Source organism: Rattus norvegicus, chromosome 17, assembly GCF_036323735.1.
Source record: "Rattus norvegicus strain BN/NHsdMcwi chromosome 17, GRCr8, whole genome shotgun sequence".
In the NCBI taxonomy this organism is placed as follows: Eukaryota; Metazoa; Chordata; class Mammalia; order Rodentia; family Muridae; genus Rattus; species Rattus norvegicus.
Window position 1 is genome coordinate 70,187,392 of NC_086035.1, and position 6,254 is coordinate 70,193,645.

The following is a 6,254-nucleotide window of genomic DNA, read 5'->3' on the forward strand; positions in this document are numbered from 1 at the left end:
TTCCTTAGGGGACCACACTCATCTTTATTATTGGAGGGACAAACACCCCAGCAACTTCATAAGGCATACTTGATAAACTGTTTCAGGTATTATGTTTTGTGGGATTAACATGAATAAGTTATTTTTTGTGAACTTACATACAAACCAGAACAACCAGAATAACAAAGATTATTTAAAGCAAGGCCTGATTAGTTTAATTTCAATTAAATGTAAGTGACTTGGTGACATCTATCAATTCACAACAATTTTTCTCTTTATTCTCTCTCTCTCTCTCCCTCTCTCTTTCTCTCCCTCCCTCTCTGACCTCATACCTGTATTAGAATCAGATGTTTAGATTTATTGTCTCTATTTGATTTATTAAATCTCTGATTTGTAAACATTTGACCTTGTTCTCTGTGCCTCAATTAAACTACACACACACACACACACACACACACACACACACACACACACACACACACACGCTGGGAACCAAAATATACCAACTATGGTTTAAGGCTGCATGCAACCAAGGATGAATTGGCCAAACACACATGATGAACTTAGAAGTATGAGATTTTTACCTATGTGGATTTCTAGTGTAAACTTTGTAGATGAAAACATTATGTCCCAATGCCAAATGATATAAATGCATGTTTATGTCTAAGAATCAGGAGAGAAGACAGCATAAGGAAGAATGTTTAGCATCCTTGAGGTTTATTTGTTTCTGTAACACAAGGCAGAGATAGTTGACCATGCCCATATCTTGATGAAGCAGGAACAGCTATGAAGCGTGATGATAAATTATAGACTGGGTGATAGAAAAATATCCACTGATAGGACAGAGTTCCAACTAAATGGAAGAAGAGCTTATCTCAAACCTATTGTTTCACCGTGTCCATTGTTGCCAGCAGAAATAAAACTCTCATATGCCTGTACCTGGGCTTATCTACTAGCATCTCCCCAACACTGGTCCAATATCCAGACGGCTTAGTGTCATAAGCACTTTCTGTGATGTAACCCCTACATGGGATCTTCAGGCTCTAAATAACTGTTATCTTAAATGCTGTTCTTTTTATAAATGTTAAGACAGACTATCCCATTAAAATCTTATCAAAGGCATCATATTTAAATTAATATATTTATAAAATATAATAGTGCATAACATAACATATGACATATGGCATGTGACATATAATATGTGACATATAACATATAAGCTTATATAATTATATTAATATTATATATTTATATATTTCTTTATAATAATATATATAAATATATTTGTTATGTTACACTTATTATAGTATGTTACACTGTATTATTAGTGGTAATCATAATAATTTTAAATTTCCCTTCTTTTTTAGATTTTTAAATATGTATAAGATGATCTTATGTAATCCTCATTTCCTTCCAACTAATCCATATGTCTCCCGATGTATCTCCCTTTCATAGTGTCATTTTGGACAGTTTGTGTATTATTTTCTATGTATAAGTGCTTCCCCTGGTTGCATGCATGTGTGCTGACTGTGCCTGGTGCCATCGAAGCATTGTGAAATTGCTTCAGAACGAACCACTCCATGTAAGACAAAGCTTACTTTGAATGAGGCAATGGAGGTGCTCTTGACCGGAGCCCACAGTGTGTTATTTCTAGAATCTTAATCTAACAGGACATTGGTCTTTTAAGTCCGTGGTTCCTGATTGTCTACTCTCTAAGAAAGAGCCATTTTGAAACGCACAGAAGGTGACATAGAAGTGAATGGCCCAGGATGGGGAGAATTCAGCAGACATAGCGTAGAAGATTGCTTTTATTTGAATTGAGATCATGTCTTTAGCTGAAGCACCTTCAAGGTGCTTTACCCAGGAATAGGGGCACCAAACATTATGTGTTAGGACACATCAGTTAAATGATAGAAACCAGCTGCAGACTCTTGCTGCTAGATTAGAACCGTGCTTTGGTTCTTGTTGCAAATCTAACCAATAATTTGGCTTATGCTTTCGACTTAAAACAAGGATTCCTCACTATTACCTAACATTAAAGAGGCAAGGGTGAGTATTAACGGTATCTTAACAGGATCTAAAAACCTCTAGAGGACAACCCTTTTGGCACATACGTGATGGACGATATATTATACATTATGTTAGCTGAAGTAGACCACCATTCCATGGGCAGCCATCTAAAACTGAATAAAACTAAAAACGTAAACTTAGCATAGTCCTTTCTTGCTCTCATTCCCCAGCTGTGGTGAAAATATCCGCTTAGACCAAGACTTCTCTATGATGGTGGACTTTGTACCCTAGTAGTGAGCAGAACCAAGCCCTTTCTTTCTTACATTGCTACTGTAATGTAAGATATTTGTAATCCGGATATTTGATCACAGAAACAGGAGGAGTAACAAAGACACCCTAACTCCCATCACTGGGAAACAGTTACCTTCTCTGGCAGAACACGACTCCTTATAGAACTACAAGCAATATGGACTCACTGTGCGTCTCAGCCTACTGGGATCCTGCCCTGTAAAGTTAGCATCCCAAATGTAATAAAATGAAGATATTAATCTTAAGAGATATCTTTCCAGCAAGATTTTTGAAAGAATAATTGGTAAAAGATAGTGAGGTTTAGAACAAGCAGACCCTTGAAAAATGCCACTTAGCTTCTTTTTTTTAAATGTATTGCAATTTAACGATTCTGTGCCCTTTATGGAATATGGACATAGAAAACTCTAAATTTGTTCTCATGGTGGACAAGTAGCAACTGTTTGCCCAGTTCTTTTTGCAAGTTTATTCATCATCTGCTCATATTTGTTGATGTGTAGACACTATATACATTCTGAAGGGAGGCAAGTTTTATTTATAAAACTCATTGTCCCATCGTGATATATGTTATCTCATTTCTTTTTGCAGCTGGCTACTCATTGACCCAGAATCAGTGATGATTAATGGCAGCCAGTTCTCGAAATTGTTGTGTTTCACTATTGAAAGCTGATGATATTTCTCTAATTCAGCTCATGTGCCCTGAGAGAGAAGAAGGCAAAGTCTACGTGAACATTTATGAAGATATAAATAAGTGTATATATTCCTGAAAAGGTGTTTGCATTCATATGGACCGTTATAGGTGCATGTTTGGTCTACCAGCTATCACATCTAACCATAAGAATATTTTGAGATATAGCCTTTTTTATATAGGCAGCTACCTATATTTATTTTTATAGATGAATATATTGGTTAATTCTTTAAAATGCCTTAGGGTGGCTTTGTGAGAATGCCATGAGACTCATGTACTTTAATACAAGCACAGGGAATCTATATTCCAAAATGTGCTAACATGAATTTGTGACATATTATGGTAACATACATATTTGTAATTTTTCCTCTTTACTTTTCATATAAATATTTTATCTCAGCATTTTTTAAGTTAAAAATTCCCATGGCTCTATTAAAAATGTCAGTTTGGCAATGGGGGGAGGATGGGGAGGGGAACATCCATAAAGAAGGGGAGGGGGAGGGATTAGGGGGATGTTTGCCTGGAAACCGGGAAAGGGAATAACACTCGAAATGTAAATAAGAAATACTCAAGTTAATAAAAAAAAACCATTTCCCCATAAAGAAAAAAAATGTCAGTTTGATTCTGCCTGAGGCAAAGAGCCCACCTCAAGTTATGTTGTCATGGATTGGTCACATTTTCTACTCTATTGATTTATTGATTTCATCTTTTATTTCTAAATAGACTGATCTTAAATTGAAACTGGGCAATAATTTAAATGTAGTACATGATGTGTGGTCACTTATGAAAAAGTGGCTCTTCAGTCAAAGCATTTTGTTAATTTATGGTTTTGATGATTCATAATTCATTCATCTGCAAAGTGTTTTTCAGTGTCTATTTTCAACAAAATAGCATAAAAATCATATCCTTAAAAATTACAGAAAACAAAATTTTTTCAATGAGTATTAAACTTTTATCAATAAACTGCTGTATCTATTAATATATTGCAATATTGATCAATGGTGATATTAGTGCACAAAAATTAAATATGAGTGAGTGAGATAGTCCCTGCCTTCAACACTGCAGATTGTAGCATCCCATGAGACAAACAACTCTTAGTTATCTATCTCCTCCCTTCCCCTCTCCCTCTCTCTTTTTCTGTGTGTCTATCTGTCTCTCTTTGTGATATATATTTTAATAAAATAGAGGACAAAAATCACAGCCCCAACATTTTAATTATGAGAGATTATGATTTATGAATCAGTGTTTTATGTTCTATTTCAGTCATTTTTCTGGGTTTCATTTACATTGTACATAACTAAACTTAAAGAAAAAAATGTAACTGTATTTTTCAACCTCTTTGCAGTATTATATGTTAGTAATTTACACAATGATTCACTGTCCATTGGTCATGGTTTGAACAAATATCCAATATTTCTTACAGAGGCTCAATTATTCAACCATGTATCTCATTTGCTTACCCAAGGTTTTGTTCTCTCTCTCTCTCTCTCTCTCTCTCTCTCTCTCTCTCTCTCTCTCTCTCTCTCTCTCTTGTAACTTGCTTTGAAAAGAATAGTAGTGATTGGCATTTTCTACTCTTCCCCTCTATTTGATAGCCCTTATAGAGAGGAGTTTCTAAAATTGATACAAATGCTGTACACATTTTTGATGAGGTTTCACTTTTAAGCTCTATTTAAGTGCCCCGATATGATTCTTTTGGTTCCTCTTTCCTCTGGTGAAAATAAAAGAAATGCATTAGACACTGAAATTCTCAGAGCATGTGCAAATACCTAAGACTATAAATATCAGGATAAAAATATCTACTAATTGGAGAAAATTTCTCTTGTATATCATTAAGAAAATGTTGTTAAGACAGGAGAGATAGCTTAGTGATTAAGAGCACTACCTGCTCTTCCAGAGCTCCTGAGTTTAATTCCCAACAACCACATGGTAACTCACAACTATTGTAATGAGATCTGATGCACTCTTCTGGAGTGTCTGTAGACAGCTACAGTGTACTCATAAAACAAATAATTACTAAAAAAAAAGAGAGAAAATGTTGATAAGAGTGTACTGGCTGGTTTTATGTGTCAACTTGGCAGGAGCTGAAGTTATCACAGAGAAAGGAGCCTCTGTTGAGGAAATGCCTCCATGAGGCCCAGTTTTAAGGCATTTTCTCAACTAGTGATCAATGGGGGAGGGGTGGGAGGAGTTCCGAGCCCATTGCGAGTAGCTGTCCCTGGACTGGTATAGTCTATAAGAGAGCAAGCTGAGCAAGCCAGGGGAAGCAAGCCAGTAAGTAATATCCCTTAATGAACTCTGAATCAGCTCCTGCCTCCTGACCTGCTTGAGATCCAACCGTGACTTCCTTTGGTGCTGCACAGCAATGTGGAAATATAAGCTGAATAAACCCTTTCCTCCCCAACTTGCTCCTTGGTCATGATGTTTGTGCAGGAATAGGAACCCTGACTATGACAAAGAGTAAGTAAGCATTTGCTGAAAATTAAAATTACAACTTACAAGAGTAATCAATAAATTAAGTGGTCAGTAAATATTTTAAAAAACATTTGAGTAAAAAATTATATATCTGTATTTATTACTATTATTTTACTGGTTTGAGCCTAATATTTATATCTAATATCATTTTTTTATTAACTTGAGTATTTCTTATATACATTTCGAGTGTTATTCCCTTTCCCGGTATCTGGGCAAACATCCCCCTCCCCCCTCCCCTTCCTTATGGGTGTTCCCCTCCCAACCCTCCCCCCATTGCCGCCCTCCCCCCATAGACTAGTTCACTGGGGGTTCAGTCTTAGCAGGACCCAGGGCTTCCCCTTCCACTGGTGCTCTTACTAGGATATTCATTGCTACCTATGAGGTCAGAGTCCAGGGTCAGTCCATGTATAGTCTTTAGGTAGTGGCTTAGTCCCTGGAAGCTCTGGTTGCTTAGCATTGTTGTACATATGGGGTCTCGAGCCCCTTCAAGATCTTCCAGTTCTTTCTCTGAATCCTTCAACGGGGGTCCTATTCTGAGTTCAGTGGTTTGCTGCTGGCATTCGCCTCTGTATTTGCTGTATTCTGGCTGTGTCTCTCAGGAGCGATCTACATCCGGCTCCTGTCGGTCTGCACTTCTTTGCTTCATCCATCTTGTCTAATTGGGTGGCTGTATATGTATGGGCCAAATGTGGGACAGGCTCTGAATGGGTGTTCCATCAGTCTCTGTTTTAATCTTTGCCTCTCTCTTCCCTGCCAAGGGTATTCTTGTTCCCCTTCTAAAGAAGGAGTGAAGCAT